At 39.9% G+C, this 20850-nt stretch overlaps 1 pseudogene; it reads left to right on the top strand.

Annotated features, from left to right (window-relative positions):
- The first annotated feature begins 593 nt into the window (after positions 1-593).
- LOC140516381 (aldo-keto reductase family 1 member B1 pseudogene) lies at positions 594-1460 on the top strand (annotated as a pseudogene).
- The last annotated feature ends 19390 nt before the right edge of the window (positions 1461-20850 follow it).

Genomic DNA, 20850 nt, shown 5'->3' with positions numbered 1-20850 from the left:
TAAACTAATACTTTTTTAATTATCTCCCCTAGATCTGTTTTCCAGGTCAGTTGTTTTTCCAATGAGATATTTCACATTATCTTCTATTTTTTCATCCTTTTGATTTTGTTTTATAATTTCATGGTTAGGCAGCTAGGTGGTGCAGTATATAGAGCAACAATGGAGGAGTCAGAAGGACCTGGGTTCAAATCTCACTTCAGACACTTGACACTCATTAGCTGTGTGACCTTGGGCAAGTCACTTAACCCCAGTTGCCTCATGGTGGATCATCTCCAGTAATCCTGATGAATATCTGGCCACTAGATTCAGATGGCTCTGGAGGAGAAGTGAGGCTGGTGACCTGCACAGCCCTCCCTCACTCAAAACAAAGTCAAGTGCAAGTCATGTCATTATTTCTGTGATGGCATGGCATTTTATGGCAACAAAGGACAAACACACATAATTTCATGGTTTCTCAAAAACTCATTAGCTTCCATCTGCTGCATTCTAATTTTTAAAGAACTATTTTCTTTTTATTTTTGATGTGGTATCAGATTTTTCTGGGGCAATTTCATGTTTACAGTAGAGGCTGTGTTCTGAAGGGCCTAAGCATCATGGCCCTTGTGGTGAGGAGCAAGGCAAAGATGTCCATCTCCTCCAGGCAAAGTGGCTGATGGACTAAAGACTGCATTCGATATTGCAAACCATCATACCACCATATTGACTATACCTACTTTCTAGCAGAGTGAGAATGAAGTAGGTGAGGCCATCCAAGAGAAGATCAAGGTGAATACTGTCCAATGGGAAGACCTCTTCACTGTTTTCAAGCTTTGTACACATATCATGAGAAAAGCTTGGTTATGTCAGGCTTGCAAAAAAAAAAACTCTGAGTGACTTGAAGCTGGATTACTTGAACTTCTATCCTTGTTCATTGCCCTACAGGATTTAAGACTGGGAAAGTTCTTCTCCCCACTGGATGTCAAAGGCAGTGTGATTCACAGTAGCACAAACTTTTTGGGTACATGGATTACCATGGAAGAATAGTGGATACAGGACTAGTGAAAGTCATTGGAGTCTCCAACTTCAACCACCTCCAGATTGAGATCTTGACCAAGCCAGGGCTGAAGCACAAACTGGCAGTTAACCAGATCAAGTGCTATCCATATCTCACCCAGGAGAAGTTGACCAAATATTGAGAGTCCAAAGGAATAACAGACTACAAACTCCTTGTTTCTCCAGATTGGCCATGGACCACAGCCAGAGGACCCTTCTTTTCTTGAATGACCTCAGCATCCAGGCTATTGTAACAAAGCACTAAAGTCACAGCAGAGATTCTGATCAGGTTCCACATCCAGAGAAAAGTAGTTGGAATCCCCAAGTCAGTCACCCTATCGTGGATTGTTGAGAGCTTTAAAGTGTGTGCTTTTGAGCTGACTGATGGAGGAGAAATTAGATATGCTCAGCTTTATCCTGTACCTTAGTCAGTGCTGCTTCTCAGAAAGATTAGTTCCATGCCCAATTTTGTAATCCTGAGTAGCCATTGACCAGTGTCCAGATGACATTTTTCTGCTACTTTCAGCTGTGCTGACACTTGTGCTGACAGGAATGTATCCCTTCTTCTGCATTGCACTGGTCAACCCTGGCCTTTGCTTGAAAGAACTAGATCAACCACTGAATGTCCCCATCAGATCTCAAGCTTGGTTGAGTAACTTCATGGTTTTCTGAACCTCCTTCCTTCCCAGCTAGGAGAACTACAGAATTTTACCCCCTGTAATGGGGATCTTTTAAACAAGGGCCCTGTAAACAAGAAAGGAAGTGGTTTTCTTTCTTTTAGTAACAAGTAGATTTCATCTGATTAAAATTATAAACTATTTCTTGCTTTAAATTTTAAAAAAAGTATCTTTCATATAAAAAAGTGTTTTTCTTGAAAGAGATCATGTTCTCAAAGGAAGAGGTGGTTAATAATGACTACTATTATTATTCTGGGTCGTGCCTGAAAGTCATGCATTGGTGTGACATTTTTTCCAGGGAATACAGAATATTGAGAGAGAGAGGAAGGTATCATATACATATGGAACTGATTAATTTCTAAACAGAAGCAAGGCTTATATATTATAAGGTTGTAACCTAAGAACAATTGTTGTTTGGCAAATATATCATGTTGTTCCCCATTTTGCTTTAGTGAGCAGTTGTAGAGCCAACATTCGGGGATGAATTAAAATTAGCTGATCTTCAGATGACATCACATAGGCCCCCATTGTCTTTATTTCCATTCAAAATATTACATAGAATGTATATAGATATTTGAGACCTATCTCTCCCAAGACAGAGAACTACAAATTTAATGAATAACCACAAGATTTTGCTTTTCACAGAAATAAAGACAGGCCTACAAAATTGGAGCAATATTTTTGTTCATGATTTGTATCTGCTAATATAAAATGTTACTATAACTTAATTTGAATTAATTTTTTAAATTAATTATTCCTTAAGAACAATAAAGCAATAATATAACAAATTCATGTGAAGAAACAAGTCAAAAATTTCAAGAGAAATAATGAAAAAATGTGAAAGAAAGGGTCCTTTAGGACTATCATCATATAATCCGACAAAGACTGCTTTGGTCATTTTGGCACATTAAGAAAAAGAAAGAGGTAGAGAAAAGGTTAGGTGCACAATATATAGAAGCAAATAATAAGGTTTTTAAAATTTATTTGTTTTCAGTTTTCAACATTCACTTCAACAAAATTTTGAACTTCAAATTTTCTCCCCATCTCTTGTCTTTCCCCCCACCCCAGGACAGCATGTATTCTGATTATTATCCTTTCCTCCAATCTGCCCTTCACTTCTATCACCTACCCCCATTAATCCTCTTCCCTTCTATTTTCCTGTAGGGCAAAATAGATTTCTATGCCTATATTATCTTTTTTCCTAGTTGCATGTAAAAACAATTTTTGACATTCATTTTTAAAGTTTTGAGTTCCATATTCTGTCCCTTCAACCCTCCCCATCCAACTTCATTGAGAAGGCAAGCACTTTGACACTTATACATGTGTAATCATGCAAAACAATTCCATAACACTCGTGTTGTGAAAGATAAGTTATATTTCCCTCTGTCCTGTCCCTCTGCCAAAGTGCTTGCTCCAGATTAACCCTTCCCCCAATCTGTCATTCCTTCTATATCGCCCCCCTACCCCGCCCAAGGTCCCCTTCCCCTCTGCTTTCCTTTAGGGCAAGATGAACTTCCATATCCAATTGAATGTGTACGTTATTCCCTTCTGAAGCCAAATCCTATGAAAGGAAGGTTATTCCCTCTCATATTTCCCTTCTTCCCCTCCATTGTAAAAGCTCTTTCTTGTCTTTTTTATGTGAGATGATTTACTCTACTTCTCCCTCTCTCTTTCTCCTGGTACATTCCTCTCAACACTTAATTCTCTTTCTTAGATATCTTCCATCATATTCAGGTCACCCTTTGTGGCCTCACTCTTTCTGGGATAAACACACACACACACACACACACACACACACACACACACACACACACACATATATATATACACACACATATATCACACACACACTCATATTCCCTCCAACTATCATAATACTGAGAAAGTTCTCATGAGTCGCAATTATCATCTTTCAATGTAGGAATGCAAACATTTCAACTTTTTATTTTAATTAATTTATTTAACTTCTAACATTGATGTTCACAAAATTTTGGGTTCTAAATTTTCTCCCCATTTCTGCCCTCCTCCCACCCCAAAAGGCCAAGCATTCTAATTACCCCTATCGCCAATATGTCCTCCCTTCTAACATCCCTCCCTTCCGTTATGCCCACCTTCTCTATTGTCCTGTAGGGCAAGATAACTTTCTATACCCCATTGCCTGTATTTCTTATTTACTAGTTGTATGCAAGAACAATACTCAACAGTTGTTCCTAAAACTTTGAGTTCCAACTTCTCTTCATCGCTTCCTCCCCACCCATTCCCTTTGGAAGGCAAGCAATTCAATATAGGCCATATCTGTGTAGTTTGGCAAATGACTTCCATAATAGTCATGTTGTGTAAGGCTAACTATATTTCCCTCCATCCTATCCTGCCCCAAATTATTTCTATTCTCTCTTTTAATCCTATCTCTCCCCAAGAGTGTTGACTTCTAATTCCTCCCTCCTCCCACTACTCTCCCTTCCATCATCCCCCCACCCTGCTTATCCCCTTCTTCCCCATTTTACTGTATTGTAAGATAGGTTTTCATACCAAAATGAGTGTGCATTTTATTCCTTCCTTAACCAAAATGGGATGAGAGTAAACATCATGTTTTTCTCTCACCTCCCCCCTTTTTCCCTCCACTGAAACATCTTTTACTTGCCTCTTTTATGAGAGATAATTTGCCCCATTCCATTTCTCCCTTTCTCCTCCCAATATATTTCTCTCACACCACTTAATTTCATTTTTGAAGATATGATCCCATCCTATTCAATTCACTCTATGCTTTCTGTGTGTGCGTGCGTGCGTGTGTGTGTGTGTGTGTGTGTAATCCCACCCACTACCCAGATACTGAAAAGTTTCAAGAGTTACAAATATTGCCTTTCCATGTAGGAATGTAAACAGTTCAACTTTAGTAAGTCCCTTATGACTTCTCTTTGCTGTTTACCTTTTCATGCTTCTCTTCATTCTTGTGTTTGAAAGTCAAATTTTCTTTTCAGCTCTGGTCTTTTCATCAACAATGCTTGAAAGTCCTCTATTTCGTTGAAAGACCATGTTTCCCCTGAAGTATTATACTCAGTTTTGCTGGGTAGGTGATTCTTGGTTTTAGTTCTAGTTCCCTTGACTTCTGGGATATTCTATTCCACACCCTATGATCCCTGAATGTAGAAGCTGCTAGATCTTGTGTTATCCTGATTGTATTCCCACTATACTTGAATTGTTTCTTTCTAGCTGCTTGCAATATTTTCTCCTTGACCAGGGAACTCTGGCATTTGGCCACAATGTTCCTAGGAGTTTCTCCTTTTGGATCTCTTCCAGGACGTGATCAGTGGAGTGGAGATGGGAATAGCATCGACCTTATATGGTTATTCTGAGGATCAAATGAGATAATAATGAGCAACACTGAGGACACGCCTTTTAAGGACAAGAAAAGGCCCCTCATGCCCATATTAGGTAACACTGCCTCCTATGTGAGGCTACCAGGCAAGGGCCTCTTGTGATGTCAAGGCCTCTTGTGATGTCATGGCTTGGTGAGTCATCAGAGATATTGTTGGGTCACCTGGCCTAGAGGGTATAAATTGAGGGCCGCGGCCCACAGGAGACCAAAGCCTGGGCTCAGGTGAGAAACCCCACTGGCTGAGGCAACTTCTCTCAGGCTTCAGGAGGAGAGTGAACTCATCATGTGGGCTCAAGGGGAGCCCTTACGAGGCGATCCTATGGTGTATTGTGTCCCAGAGACTGATCCTGCAGCTTCTACCTCAATTTTCTCTGTCCTCTCTCTAAGTGATCCTGTGGGAGAACACTCAGGGTCTTCGCCAGCATCTAGAAGAATACCAGACATGAAAGGAATCCCGGTGCCCCATCATCGAAATGCCACGTCTGCTGTCTATGGCTTCCAGGAGTTGGGCACAGTTGGCCTAAGGAGCCTCTCTTGCACAAGTTTCCTGGTAGCACCAGGAAATGAAGAGTCCAGTGTCAGCTATTTAGGGACACTGGAATACCTCTGAATATTGAATTTCAGAACAGCAGGGCATGGAAGAGCTCTAGTTTGTACTCCTGCTATAGAGAGAAGAGATGCGGGTCTGCTTTATTTAGACCATAAAATAAAACAATTAAGTGTGAAATAGCTCCGCTTCTGTGTTGACTGGGTCACAGGGAAAGGGGCTCTGTAGAAATCAAGGGTACAATAATGATAAAGGTCAATCTCCATGGGATAATGTTTTAAAAATCTCTTTCTCTTTAAATGCACCTTGAGGTCATGCCCACAAAGGTGTGAGAAAATCACCTGTTTTGTCTTTAGAGCCCATAAATGGTCAGTTCCAGTCCTCCTCTTGTCCCAGAAGGCCTTTCTCCGTTACATAATAGTGACGTCTTTCTATGTGCAGCTATATTCTGTATACAGGTGAACTCATTCTTACCACTGAGGTTGTATGTAAGGTTATTGTGAATGGCCCCACATGTTATTTATCTGAAGGGAAGGAGGTTAAATTCCTCCAAAGATGGTGCAAGTTAAATCTATTCACATGGGCCTATATATGTTATGTAGTTCCTCCTATATTGTATAGAACAAGACAGTGATGACGAATGACTGTTGAGAAGTCAAGCGTGGTAATTAATGTGGCTGGGCTCTCAACAGTGATATCCTTAATAACACAAAAATTCTGATGGAAGAGAAGAGGGTTAGTAAAATATAAGCAGAGATGTCAACCTCATTGAAGTTACTGATGCTGTCAGAACCAGATTCAAATGTAATTGGGAATTGTTCGAACAAAATAAGTAAAGATACTGCATAACAATTTGATAGTGTTAATTTGTAGCTTTTTTATATCAGTGTTGTCTTTAGGAGCTTGTTTCTGTTGTATTGGATCTTGTTTTGGACGTCGTCTATTCTCTGAGAAGTCTTTCCCCGATGAGATTCTCCGCTTATTCAGGTATTTAATAGTAGAAGTTCTTATCTCTAGCCCTTTCTTTGATTTCTCTGGGTATACAAATATATCTCAGTTGATACTTTTATTGCTGGATCATACTGACCAAAGTCACGAAAATTATTTTATTTACTCCCTTGTTTGTTATTTCAGTAAGTCAGAAATCCATGTGATACTTAAGTTAAATGCTAATAGATTTTGCATTGTCTAACCGGAGTTATTCTGCCAGATTATTATTCAGTTTTCCCAAGTTATTTTTGTGGAATCCTTACTGTTTGTGTGAGTTGGAGAGCGCCTCATTGAACGTACTAGTGTAGTGTTTGTTTACTTCCATATCGTTGTATACCTAGTCTGTTCTCTTCCTCTCTTTTTTTAAATGTTTATTTTAAGAGGTATAAATTAAGTAGAGCCAAATACTTCATAATCAAATATTTTCTCCAGTTGTTTAGGTCTGGCTTATTTTTATGAAGAGCAAACTTTTATGATTTTTGTTCAATATAATTAAATACAATTCTTATATCAAGAGATATAAGCATACACACACTATACCACATTCTTTGAAGGTCTTCATTTTTTTCAATTCTTTTTTTATTTTAAGTTTTCAGCATTCATTTCTACAAAATTTTGAGTTGCAAATTTCCTCCCCATCTCTCCCCTCACCCCCAAAAATGCCGTATATTTTGATTGCCCCCTTCCACCAATGTGCCCTTCCTTCTAACATCCCTCCCTTCCCTTATCCCAATCTTCTCTCTTGTCCTGTAGGGCAAGATAAATTTTTATGCCCCATTACCTGTATTTCTTATTTGCCAGTTGTACGCAAAAACAATTCTCAACATTTCTTCCTAAAACTTTGGATTCCATCATCTCTTCTTCCCTCCCTCCCCACCCATCCTGATGTAGAAGGCAAGCAATTCAATATAGGCTGAATATGTGTAGGCAAATGACTTCTAAAACAGTCATGTTGTATAAGACTAACTATATTTCCCTCCACCCTACCCTGCCCCCATTTCTTCTATTCTTTTTTGACCTTGTCCCTCCCCAAGAGTGTTTACTTCTAATTTCTCCCTCCTCCCATTTGCCCTCCCTTCCATCATCCCCCCCACCCTGCTTATCTCCTTCTCCCTTACTTTCCTATAGTGTATGATAGATTTTCATACCAAATTGAATGTGCATATTATTTATTCCTTGATCCAAATGTGATGAGAGTAAGTTTCATTTTTTCCTGCTCACCTTCCCCCTTTTCCCCTCCATTGAAAAAGCTTTTGTTTGCCTCTTTTATGAGAAATAATTTGCCCCATTCCATTTCTCCCTTTCTCCTCCCAATATATTTCTCTCACACCACTTAATTTCATTTTTGAAGATATGATCCCATCCTATTCAATTCACTCTATGCTTTCTGTGTGTGTGTGCATGTGTGTGTATGTGTGTGTGTGTGTGAGTGTGTAATCCCACCCACTACCCAGATACTGAAAAGTTTCAAGAGTTACAAATATTGCCTTTCCATGTAGGAATGTTAACAGTTCAACTTTAGTAAGTCCCTTATGACTTCTCTTTGCTGTTTACCTTTTCATGCTTCTCTTCATTCTTGTGTTTGCAAGTCAAATTTTCTTTTCAGCTCTGGTCTTTTCATCAAGAATGCTTGAAAGTCCTCTATTTCGTTGAAAGACCATGTTTCCCCCTGAAGTATTATACTCAGTTTTGCTGGGTAGGTGATTCTTGGTTTTAGTTCTAGTTCCCTTGACTTCTGGGATATTCTATTCCACACCCTATGATCCCTGAATGTAGAAGCTGCTAGATCTTGTGTTATCCTGATTGTATTCCCACTATACTTGAATTGTTTCTTTCTAGCTGCTTGCAATATTTTCTCCTTGACCAGGGAACTCTGGCATTTGGCCACAATGTTCCTAGGAGTTTCTCCTTTTGGATCTCTTCCAGGACGTGATCAGTGGAGTGGAGATGGGAATAGCATCGACCTTATATGGTTATTCTGAGGATCAAATGAGATAATAATGAGCAACACTGAGGACATGCCTTTTAAGGACAAGAAAAGGCCCCTCATGCCCATATTAGGTAACACTGCCTCCTATGTGAGCCTACCAGGCAAGGGCCTCTTGTGATGTCAAGGCCTCTTGTGATGTCATGGCTTGGTGAGTCATCAGAGATATTGTTGGGTCACCTGTCCTAGAGGGTATAAATTGAGGGCCGCGGCCCACAGGAGACCAAAGCCTGGGCTCAGGTGAGAAACCCCACTGGCTGAGGCAACTTCTCTCAGGCTTCAGGAGGAGAGTGAACTCATCATGTGGGCTCAAGGGGAGCCCTTACGAGGCGATCCTATGGTGTATTGTGTCCCAGAGACTGATCCTGCAGCTTCTAACTCAATTTTCTCTGTCCTCTCTCTAAGTGATCCTGTGGGAGAACACTCAGGGTCTTCGCCAGCATCTAGAAGAATACCAGACATGAAAGGAATCCCGGTGCCCCATCATCGAAATGCCACGTCTGCTGTCTATGGCTTCCAGGAGTTGGGCACAGTTGGCCTAAGGAGCCTCTCTTGCACAAGTTTCCTGGTAGCACCAGGAAATGAAAAGTCCAGTGTCAGCTATTTAGGGACACTGGAATACCTCTGAATATTGAATTTCAGAACAGCAGGGCATGGAAGAGCTCTAGTTTGTACTCCTGCTATAGAGAGAAGAGATGCGGGTCTGCTTTATTTAGACCATAAAATAAAACAATTAAGTGTGAAATAGCTCCGCTTCTGTGTTGACTGGGTCACAGGGAAAGGGGCTCTGTAGAAATCAAGGGTACAATAATGATAAAGGTCAATCTCCATGGGATAATGTTTTAAAAATCTCTTTCTCTTTAAATGCACCTTGAGGTCATGCCCACAAAGGTGTGAGAAAATCACCTGTTTTGTCTTTAGAGCCCATAAATGGTCAGTTCCAGTCCTCCTCTTGTCCCAGAAGGCCTTTCTCCGTTACATAATAGTGACGTCTTTCTATGTGCAGCTATATTCTGTATACAGGTGAACTCATTCTTACCACTGAGGTTGTATGTAAGGTTATTGTGAATGGCCCCACATGTTATTTATCTGAAGGGAAGGAGGTTAAATTCCTCCAAAGATGGTGCAAGTTAAATCTATTCACATGGGCCTATATATGTTATGTAGTTCCTCCTATATTGTATAGAACAAGACAGTGATGACGAATGACTGTTGAGAAGTCAAGCGTGGTAATTAATGTGGCTGGGCTCTCAACAGTGATATCCTTAATAACACAAAAATTCTGATGGAAGAGAAGAGGGTTAGTAAAATATAAGCAGAGATGTCAACCTCATTGAAGTTACTGATGCTGTCAGAACCAGATTCAAATGTAATTGGGAATTGTTCGAACAAAATAAGTAAAGATACTGCATAACAATTTGATAGTGTTAATTTGTAACTTTTTTATATCAGTGTTGTCTTTAGGAGCTTGTTTCTGTTGTATTGGATCTTGTTTTGGACGTCGTCTATTCTCCGAGAAGTCTTTCCCCGATGAGATTCTCCGCTTATTCAGGTATTTAATAGTAGAAGTTCTTATCTCTAGCCCTTTCTTTGATTTCTCTGGGTATACAAATATATCTCAGTTGATACTTTTATTGCTGGATCATACTGACCAAAGTCACGAAAATTATTTTATTTACTCCCTTGTTTGTTATTTCAGTAAGTCAGAAATCCATGTGATACTTAAGTTAAATGCTAATAGATTTTGCATTGTCTAACCGGAGTTATTCTGCCAGATTATTATTCAGTTTTCCCAAGTTATTTTTGTGGAATCCTTACTGTTTGTGTGAGTTGGAGAGCGCCTCATTGAACGTACTAGTGTAGTGTTTGTTTACTTCCATATCGTTGTATACCTAGTCTGTTCTCTTCCTCTCTTTTTTTAAATGTTTATTTTAAGAGGTATAAATTAAGTAGAGCCAAATACTTCATAATCAAATATTTTCTCCAGTTGTTTAGGTCTGGCTTATTTTTATGAAGAGCAAACTTTTATGATTTTTGTTCAATATAATTAAATACAATTCTTATATCAAGAGATATAAGCATACACACACTATACCACATTCTTTGAAGGTCTTCATTTTTTTCAATTCTTTTTTTATTTTAAGTTTTCAGCATTCATTTCTACAAAATTTTGAGTTGCAAATTTCCTCCCCATCTCTCCCCTCACCCCCAAAAATGCCGTATATTTTGATTGCCCCCTTCCACCAATGTGCCCTTCCTTCTAACATCCCTCCCTTCCCTTATCCCAATCTTCTCTCTTGTCCTGTAGGGCAAGATAAATTTTTATGCCCCATTACCTGTATTTCTTATTTGCCAGTTGTACGCAAAAACAATTCTCAACATTTCTTCCTAAAACTTTGGATTCCATCATCTCTTCTTCCCTCCCTCCCCACCCATCCTGATGTAGAAGGCAAGCAATTCAATATAGGCTGAATATGTGTAGGCAAATGACTTCTAAAACAGTCATGTTGTATAAGACTAACTATATTTCCCTCCACCCTACCCTGCCCCCATTTCTTCTATTCTTTTTTGACCTTGTCCCTCCCCAAGAGTGTTTACTTCTAATTTCTCCCTCCTCCCATTTGCCCTCCCTTCCATCATCCCCCCCACCCTGCTTATCTCCTTCTCCCTTACTTTCCTATAGTGTATGATAGATTTTCATACCAAATTGAATGTGCATATTATTTATTCCTTGATCCAAATGTGATGAGAGTAAGTTTCATTTTTTCCTGCTCACCTTCCCCCTTTTCCCCTCCATTGAAAAAGCTTTTGTTTGCCTCTTTTATGAGAAATAATTTGCCCCATTCCATTTCTCCCTTTCTCCTCCCAATATATTTCTCTCACACCACTTAATTTCATTTTTGAAGATATGATCCCATACTATTCAATTCACTCTATGCTTTCTGTGTGTGCGTGCGTGTGTGTGTGTGTGTGTGTGTGTGTGTGTGTGTGTGTGTAATCCCACCCACTACCCAGATACTGAAAAGTTTCAAGAGTTACAAATATTGCCTTTCCATGTAGGAATGTTAACAGTTCAACTTTAGTAAGTCCCTTATGACTTCTCTTTGCTGTTTACCTTTTCATGCTTCTCTTCATTCTTGTGTTTGCAAGTCAAATTTTCTTTTCAGCTCTGGTCTTTTCATCAAGAATGCTTGAAAGTCCTCTATTTCGTTGAAAGACCATGTTTCCCCCCTGAAGTATTATACTCAGTTTTGCTGGGTAGGTGATTCTTGGTTTTAGTTCTAGTTCCCTTGACTTCTGGGATATTCTATTCCACACCCTATGATCCCTGAATGTAGAAGCTGCTAGATCTTGTGTTATCCTGATTGTATTCCCACTATACTTGAATTGTTTCTTTCTAGCTGCTTGCAATATTTTCTCCTTGACCAGGGAACTCTGGCATTTGGCCACAATGTTCCTAGGAGTTTCTCCTTTTGGATCTCTTCCAGGACGTGATCAGTGGAGTGGAGATGGGAATAGCATCGACCTTATATGGTTATTCTGAGGATCAAATGAGATAATAATGAGCAACACTGAGGACATGCCTTTTAAGGACAAGAAAAGGCCCCTCATGCCCATATTAGGTAACACTGCCTCCTATGTGAGCCTACCAGGCAAGGGCCTCTTGTGATGTCAAGGCCTCTTGTGATGTCATGGCTTGGTGAGTCATCAGAGATATTGTTGGGTCACCTGTCCCAGAGCGTATAAATTGAGGGCCGCGGCCCACAGGAGACCAAAGCCTGGGCTCAGGTGAGAAACCCCACTGGCTGAGGCAACTTCTCTCAGGCTTCAGGAGGAGAGTGAACTCATCATGTGGGCTCAAGGGGAGCCCTTACGAGGCGATCCTATGGTGTATTGTGTCCCAGAGACTGATCCTGCAGCTTCTACCTCAATTTTCTCTGTCCTCTCTCTAAGTGATCCTGTGGGAGAACACTCAGGGTCTTCGCCAGCATCTAGAAGAATACCAGACATGAAAGGAATCCCGGTGCCCCATCATCAAAATGCCACGTCTGCTGTCTATGGCTTCCAGGAGTTGGGCACAGTTGGCCTAAGGAGCCTCTCTTGCACAAGTTTCCTGGTAGCACCAGGAAATGAAGAGTCCAGTGTCAGCTATTTAGGGACACTGGAATACCTCTGAATATTGAATTTCAGAACAGCAGGGCATGGAAGAGCTCTAGTTTGTACTCCTGCTATAGAGAGAAGAGATGCGGGTCTGCTTTATTTAGACCATAAAATAAAACAATTAAGTGTGAAATGGCTCTGCTTCTGTCTTGACTGGGTCACAGGGAAAGGGGCTCTGTAGAAATCAAGGGTACAATAATGATAAAGGTCAATCTCCATGGGATAATGTTTTAAAAATCTCTTTCTCCTTAAATGTACCTAGAGGTCATGCCCACAAAGGTGTGAGAAAATCACCTGTTTTGTCTTTAGAGCCCATAAATGGTCAGTTCCAGTTCTCCTCTTGTCCCAGAAGGCCTTTCTCCATTACATAATAGTCACGTCTTTCTATGTGCAGCTATATTCTGTATACAGGTGAACTCATTCTTACCACTGAGGTTCTATGTAAGGTTATTGTGAATGGCCCCACATGTTATTTATCTGAAGGGAAGGAGTTAAATTCCTCCAAAGATGGTGCAAGTTAAATCTATTCACATGGGCCTATATATGTTATGTAGTTCCTCCTATATTGTATAGAACAAGACAGTGATGACGAATGACTGTTGAGAATCAAGCATGGTAATTAATGTGGCTGGGCTCTCAACAGTGATATCCTTAATAACACAAAAATTCTGATGGAAGAGAAGAGTGTTAGTAAAATATAAGCAGAGATGTCAACCTCATTGAAGTTACTGATGCTGTCAGAACCAGATTCAAATGTAATTGGGAATTGTTCGAACAAATAAGTAAAGATACTGCATAACAATTTGATAGTGTTAATTGCAGCTTTTTTGTATCAGTGTTGTCTTTAGGAGGTTGTTTCTGTTGTATTGGATCTTGTTTTGGACGTCGTCTATTCTCTGAGAAGTCTTTCCCCCACGACATTCTCCTCTTATTCAGGTATTTAACAGTAGAAGTTCTTATCTCTAGCCCTTTCTTTGATTTCTCTGGGTATACAAATATATCTCAGTTGATACTTTTATTGCTGGATCATACTGACCAAAGTCACGAAAATTATTTTATTTACTCCCTTGTTTGTTATTTCAGTAAGTCAGAAATCCATGTGATACTTAAGTTAAATGCTAATAGATTTTGCATTGTCTAACCGGAGTTATTCTGCCAGATTATTATTCAGTTTTCCCAAGTGATTTTTGTGGAATACTTACTGTTTGTGTGAGTTGGAGAGCGCCTCATTTAACGTACTAGTGTAGTGTTTGTTTACTTCCATATCGTTGTATACCTAGTCTGTTCTCTTCCTCTCTTTTTTTAAATGTTTATTTTAAGAGGTATAAATTAAGTAGAGCCAAATATTTCATAATCAAATATTTTCTCCAGTTGTTTAGGTCTGGCTTATTTTTATGAAGAGCAAACTTTTATGATTTTTGTTCAATATAATTAAATACAATTCTTATATCAGTGGATATAAGCATAAACACACAATACCACATTCTTTGAAGGTCTTCATTTTTTTCAATTCTCTTTTTATTTAAGTTTTCAGCATTCATTTCTACAAAATTTTGAGTTGCAAATTCATCCCCATCTCTCCCTCACCCCCAAAAATGCTGTATATTTTGATTGCCCCCTTCCACCAATGTGCCCTTCCTTCTAACATCCCTCCCTTCCCTTATCCAATCTTCTCTCTTGTCCTGTAGGGCAAGATAAATTTTTATGCCCCATTACCTGTATTTCTTATTTACCAGTTGTACGCAAAAACAATTCTCAACATTTCTTCCTAAAACTTTGGATTCCATCATCTCTTCTTCCCTCCCTCCCCACCCAACCTGATGTAGAAGGCAAGCAATTCAATATAGGCTGAATATGTGTAGGCAAATGACTTCTAAAACAGTCATGTTGTATAAGACTAACTATATTTCCCTCCACCCTACCCTGCCCCCATTTCTTCTATTCTTTTTTGACCTTGTCCCTCCCCAAGAGTGTTTACTTCTAATTTCTCCCACCTCCCATTTGCCCTCCCTTCCATCATCCCCCCCACCCTGCTTATCTCCTTCTCCCCTACTTTGCTATAGTGTATGATAGATTTGCATACCAAATTGAATGTGCATATTATTTATTCCTTGATCCAAATGTGATGAGAGTAAGTTTCATTTTTTCCTGCTCACCTTCCCCCTTTTCCCCTCCATTGAAAAAGCTTTTGTTTGCCTCTTTATGAGAAATAATTTGCCCCATTCCATTTCTCCCTTTCTCCTCCCAATATATTTCTCTCACACCACTTAATTTCATTTTTGAAGATATGATCCCATCCTATTCAATTCACTCTATGCTTTCTGTGTGTGTGTGCGTGCGTGCGTGTGTGTGTGTGTGTGTGTGTGTGTGTGTGTGTGTGTGTGTAATCCACCCACTACCCAGATACTGAAAAGTTTCAAGAGTTACAAATATTGCCTTTCCATGTAGGAATGTAAACAGTTCAACTTTAGTAAGTCCCTTATGACTTCTCTTTGCTGTTTACCTTTCATGCTTCTCTTCATTCTTGTGTTTGCAAGTCAAATTTTCTTTTCAGCTCTGGTCTTTTCATCAAGAATGCTTGAAAGTCCTCTATTTCGTTGAAAGACCATGTTTCCCCCTGAAGTATTGTACTCAGTTTTGCTGGGTAGGTGATTCTTGGTTTTAGTTCTAGTTCCCTTGACTTCTGGGATATTCTATTCCACACCCTATGATCCCTGAATGTAGAAGCTGCTAGATCTTGTGTTATCCTGATTGTATTCCCACTATACTTGAATTGTTTCTTTCTAGCTGCTTGCAATATTTTCTCCTTGACCAGGGAACTCTGGCATTTGGCCACAATGTTCCTAGGAGTTTCTCCTTTTGGATCTCTTCCAGGAGGTGATCAGTGGAGTGGAGATGGGAATAGCATCGACCTTATATGGTTATTCTGAGGATCAAATGAGATAATAATGAGCAACACTGAGGACATGCCTTTTAAGGACAAGAAAAGGCCCCTCATGCCCATATTAGGTAACACTGCCTCCTATGTGAGGCTACCAGGCAAGGGCCTCTTGTGATGTCAAGGCCTCTTGTGATGTCATGGCTTGGTGAGTCATCAGAGATATTGTTGGGTCACCTGTCCTAGAGGGTATAAATTGAGGGCCGCGGCCCACAGGAGACCAAAGCCTGGGCTCAGGTGAGAAACCCCACTGGCTGAGGCAAACTTCTCTCAGGCTTCAGGAGGAGAGTGAACTCATCATGTGGGCTCAAGGGGAGCCCTTACGAGGCGATCCTATGGTGTATTGTGTCCCAGAGACTGATCCTGCAGCTTCTACCTCAATTTTCTCTGTCCTCTCTCTAAGTGATCCTGTGGGAGAACACTCAGGGTCTTCGCCAGCATCTAGAAGAATACCAGACATGAAAGGAATCCCGGTGCCCCATCATCGAAATGCCACGTCTGCTGTCTATGGCTTCCAGGAGTTGGGCACAGTTGGCCTAAGGAGCCTCTCTTGCACAAGTTTCCTGGTAGCACCAGGAAATGAAGAGTCCAGTGTCAGCTATTTAGGGACACTGGAATACCTCTGAATATTGAATTTCAGAACAGCAGGGCATGGAAGAGCTCTAGTTTGTACTCCTGTTATAGAGAGAAGACATGCGGGTCTGCTTTATTTAGACCATAAAATAAAACAATTAAGTGTGAAATGGCTCTGCTTCTGTCTTGACTGGGTCACAGGAAAGGGGCTCTGTAGAAATCAAGGGTACAATAATGATAAAGGTCAATCTCCATGGGATAATGTTTTAAAAATCTCTTTCTCCTTAAATGTACCTTGAGGTCATGCTCACAAAGGTGTGAGAAAATCACCTGTTTTGTCTTTAGAGCCCATAAATGGTCAGTTCCAGTTCTCCTCTTCTCCCAGAAGGCCTTTCTCCGTTACATAATAGTCACGTCTTTCTATGTGCAGCTATATTCTGTATACAGGTGAACTCATTCTTACCACTGAGGTTGTATGTAAGGTTATTATGAATGGACCTACATGTTATTTATCTGAAGGGAAGGAGGTTAAATTCCTCCAAAGATGTGCAAGTTAAATCTATTCACATGGGCCTGTTTATGTTATGTAGTTCCTCCTTTATTGTATGGAACAAGACAGTGATGACGAATGACTGTTGAGAAATCAAGCGTGGTAATTCATGTGGCTGGCCTCTCAACAGTGATATCCTTGATAACATAAAATTCTGATGGAAGAGAAGAGGGTTAGTAAAATATAAGCAGAGATGTCAACCTCATTGAAGTTACTGATGCTGTCAGAACCAGATTCAAATGTAATTGGGAATTGTTCGAACAAAATAAGTAAAGATACTGCATAACAATTTGATAGTGTTAATTTGTAGCTTTTTTATATCAGTGTTGTCTTTAGGAGGTTTTTTCTGTTGTATTGGATCTTGTTTTGGACGTCGTCTATTCTCTGAGAAGTCTTTCCCCCATGAGATTCTCCTCTTGTTCAGGTATTTAATAGTAGAAGTTCTTATCTCTAGCCCTTTCTTTGATTTCTCTGGTATACAAATATATCTCAGTGGATACTTTTATTGCTGGATCATACTGACCAAAGTCACGAAAATTATTGTATTTACTCCCTTGTTTGTTATTTCAATAAGTCAGAAATCCATGTGATACTTAAGTTAAATGATAATAGATTTTGCATTGTCTAACCTGAGTTATTCTGCCAGATTATTATTCAGTTTTCCAAGTGATTTTTGTGGAATACTTACTGTTTGTGTGAGTTGGAGAGCGCCTCATTTAACGTACTAGTGTAGTGTTTGTTTACTTCCATATCGTTGTATACCTAGTCTGTTCTCTTCCTCTCTTTTTTTAAATGTTTATTTTAAGAGGTATAAATTAAGTAGAGCCAAATACTTCATAATCAAATACTTTCTCCAGTTGTTTAGGTCTGGCTTATTTTATGAAGAGCAAACTTTTATGATTTTTGTTCAATATAATTAAATACAATTCTTATATCAGGAGATATAAGCATACACACACAATACCACATACTTTGAAGGTCTTCATTTTTTCAATTCTTTTTTTATTTTTAGTTTTCAACATTCATTTCTACAAAATTTTGAGTTGCAAATTTCCTCCCCATCTCTCCCCTCACCCCCAAAAATGCCGTATATTTTGATTGCCCCCTTCCACCAATGTGCCCTTCCTTCTAACATCCCTCCCTCCCTTATCCCAATCTTCTCTCTTGTCCTGTAGGGCAAGATAAATTTTTATGCCCCATTACCTGTATTTCTTATTTGCAGTTGTACGCAAAAACAATTCTCAACATTTCTTCCTAAAACTTTGGATTCCATCATCTCTTCTTCCCTCCCTCCCCACCCATCCTGATGTAGAAGGCAAGCAATTCAATATAGGCTGAATATGTGTAGGCAAATGACTTCTAAAACAGTCATGTTGTATAAGACTAACTATATTCCCTCCACCCTACCCTGCCCCCATTTCTTCTATTCTTTTTGACCTTGTCCCTCCCCAAGAGTGTTTACTTCTAATTTCTCCCTCCTCCCATTTGCCCTCCCTTCCATCATCCCCCCCACCCTGCTTATCTCCTTCTCCCCTACTTTGCTATAGTGTATGATAGATTTTCATACCAAATTGAATGTGCATATTATTTATTCCTTGATCCAAATGTGATGAGAGTAAGTTTCATTTTTCCTGCTCACCTTCCCCCCTTTTCCCTTCTATTGAAGAAGCTTTTGTTTGCCTCTTTTATGAGAAATAATTTGCCCATTCCATTTCTCCCTTTCTCCTCCCAATATATTTCTCTCACACTACTTAATTTCATTTTTGAAGATATGATCCCATCCTATTCAATTCACTCTATGCTTTCTGAGTGTGTGTGTGTGTGTGTGTGTGTGTGTGTGTGTGTGTGTGTGTGTAATCCCACCCACTACCCAGATACTGAAAAGTTTCAAGAGTTACAAATATTGCCTTTCCATGTAGGAATGTTAACAGTTCAACTTTAGTAAGTCCCTTATGACTTCTCTTTGCTGTTTACCTTTTCATGCTTCTCTTCATTCTTGTGTTTGCAAGTCAAATTTTCTTTTCAGCTCTGGTCTTTTCATCAAGAATGCTTGAAAGTCCTCTATTTCGTGAAAGACCATTTTTGCCCCTGAAGTATTATACTCAGTTTTGCTGGGTAGGTGATTCTTGGTTTTAGTTCTAGTTCCCTTGACTTCTGGGATATTCTATTCCACACCCTATGATCCCTGAATGTAGAAGCTGCTAGATCTTGTGTTATCCTGATTGTATTCCCACTATACTTGAATTGTTTCTTTCTAGCTGCTTGCAATATTTTCTCCTTGACCAGGGAACTCTGGCATTTGGCCACAATGTTCCTAGGAGTTTCTCCTTTTGGATCTCTTCCAGGAGGTGATCAGTGGAGTGGAGATGGGAATAGCATCGACCTTATATGGTTATTCTGAGGATCAAATGAGATAATAATGAGCAACACTGAGGACATGGCCTTTTAAGGACAAGAAAAGGCCCTCCATGCCCATATTAGGTAACACTGCCTCCTATGTGAGGCTACCAGGCAAGGGCCTCTTGTGATGTCAAGGCCTCTTGTGATGTCATGGCTTGGTGAGTCATCAGAGATATGTTGTGGTCACCTGTCCTAGAGGGTATAAATTGAGGGCCACGGCCCACAGGAGACCAAAGCCTGGGCGCAGGTGAGAACCCCACTGGCTGAGGCAACTTCTCTCAGGCTTCAGGAGGAGAGTGAACTCATCATGTGGGCTCAAGGGGAGCCCTTACGAGGCGATCCTATGGTGTATTGTGTCCCAGAGACTGATCCTGCAGCTTCTACCTCAATTTTCTCTGTCCTCTCTCTAAGTGATCCTGTGGGAGAACACTCAGGGTCTTCGCCAGCATCTAGAAGAATACCAGACATGAAAGGAATCCCGGTGCCCCATCATCGAAATGCCACGTCTGCTGTCTATGGCTTCCAGGAGTTGGGCACAGTTGGCCTAAGGAGCCTCTCTTGCACAAGTTTCCTGGTAGCACCAGGAAATGAAGAGTCCAGTGTCAGCTATTTAGGGACACTGGAATACCTCTGAATATTGAATTTCAGAACAGCAGGGCATGGAAGAGCTCTAGTTTGTACTCCTGCTATAGAGAGAAGAGATGCGGGTCTGCTTTATTTAGACCATAAAATAAAACAATTAAGTGTGAAATGGCTCTGCTTCTGTCTTGACTGGGTCACAGGGAAAGGGGCTCTGTAGAAATCAAGGGTACAATAATGATAAGGTCAATCTCCATGGGATAATGTTTTAAAAATCTCTTTCTCCTTAAATGTACCTAGAGGTCATGCCCACAAAGGTGTGAGAAAATCACCTGTTTTGTCTTTAGAGCCCATAAATGGTCAGTTCCAGTTCTCCTCTTGTCCCAGAAGGCCTTTCTCCATTACATAATAGTCACGTCTTTCTATGTGCAGCTATATTCTGTATACAGGTGAACTCATTCTTACCACTGAGGTTCTATGTAAGGTTATTGTGAATGGCCCCACATGTTATTTATCTGAAGGGAAGGAGGTTAAATTCCTCCAAAGATGGTGCAAGTTAAATCTATTCACATGGGCCTATATATGTTATGTAGTTCCTCCTATATTGTATAGAACAAGACAGTGATGACGAATGACTGTTGAGAAATCAAGCGTGCTAATTAATGTGGCTGGGCTCTCAACAGTGATATCCTTAATAACACAAAAATTCTGATGGAAGAGAATAGTGTTAGTAAAATATAAGCGGAGATGTCAACCTCATTGGAGTTACTGATGCTTTCAGAACCAGATTCAAATGTAATTGGGAATTGTTCGAACAAAATAAGTAAAGATACTGCATAACAATTTGATAGTGTTAATTTGTAGCTTTTTTATATCAGTGTTGTCTTTAGGAGGTTTTTTCTGTTGTATTGGATCTTGTTTTGGACGTCGTCTATTCTCTGAGAAGTCTTTCCCCCATGAGATTCTCCTCTTATTCAGGTATTTAATAGTAGAAGTTCTTATCTCTAGCCCTTTCTTTGATTTCTCTGGGTATACAAATA

The sequence above is a fragment of the Notamacropus eugenii genome, chromosome X (assembly GCF_028372415.1).
Source record: "Notamacropus eugenii isolate mMacEug1 chromosome X, mMacEug1.pri_v2, whole genome shotgun sequence".
Classification (NCBI taxonomy): Eukaryota; Metazoa; Chordata; class Mammalia; order Diprotodontia; family Macropodidae; genus Notamacropus; species Notamacropus eugenii.
The sequence above is the reverse complement of the archived record's forward strand: the minus strand, read 5'-3'. Positions and strand labels throughout refer to the sequence as shown.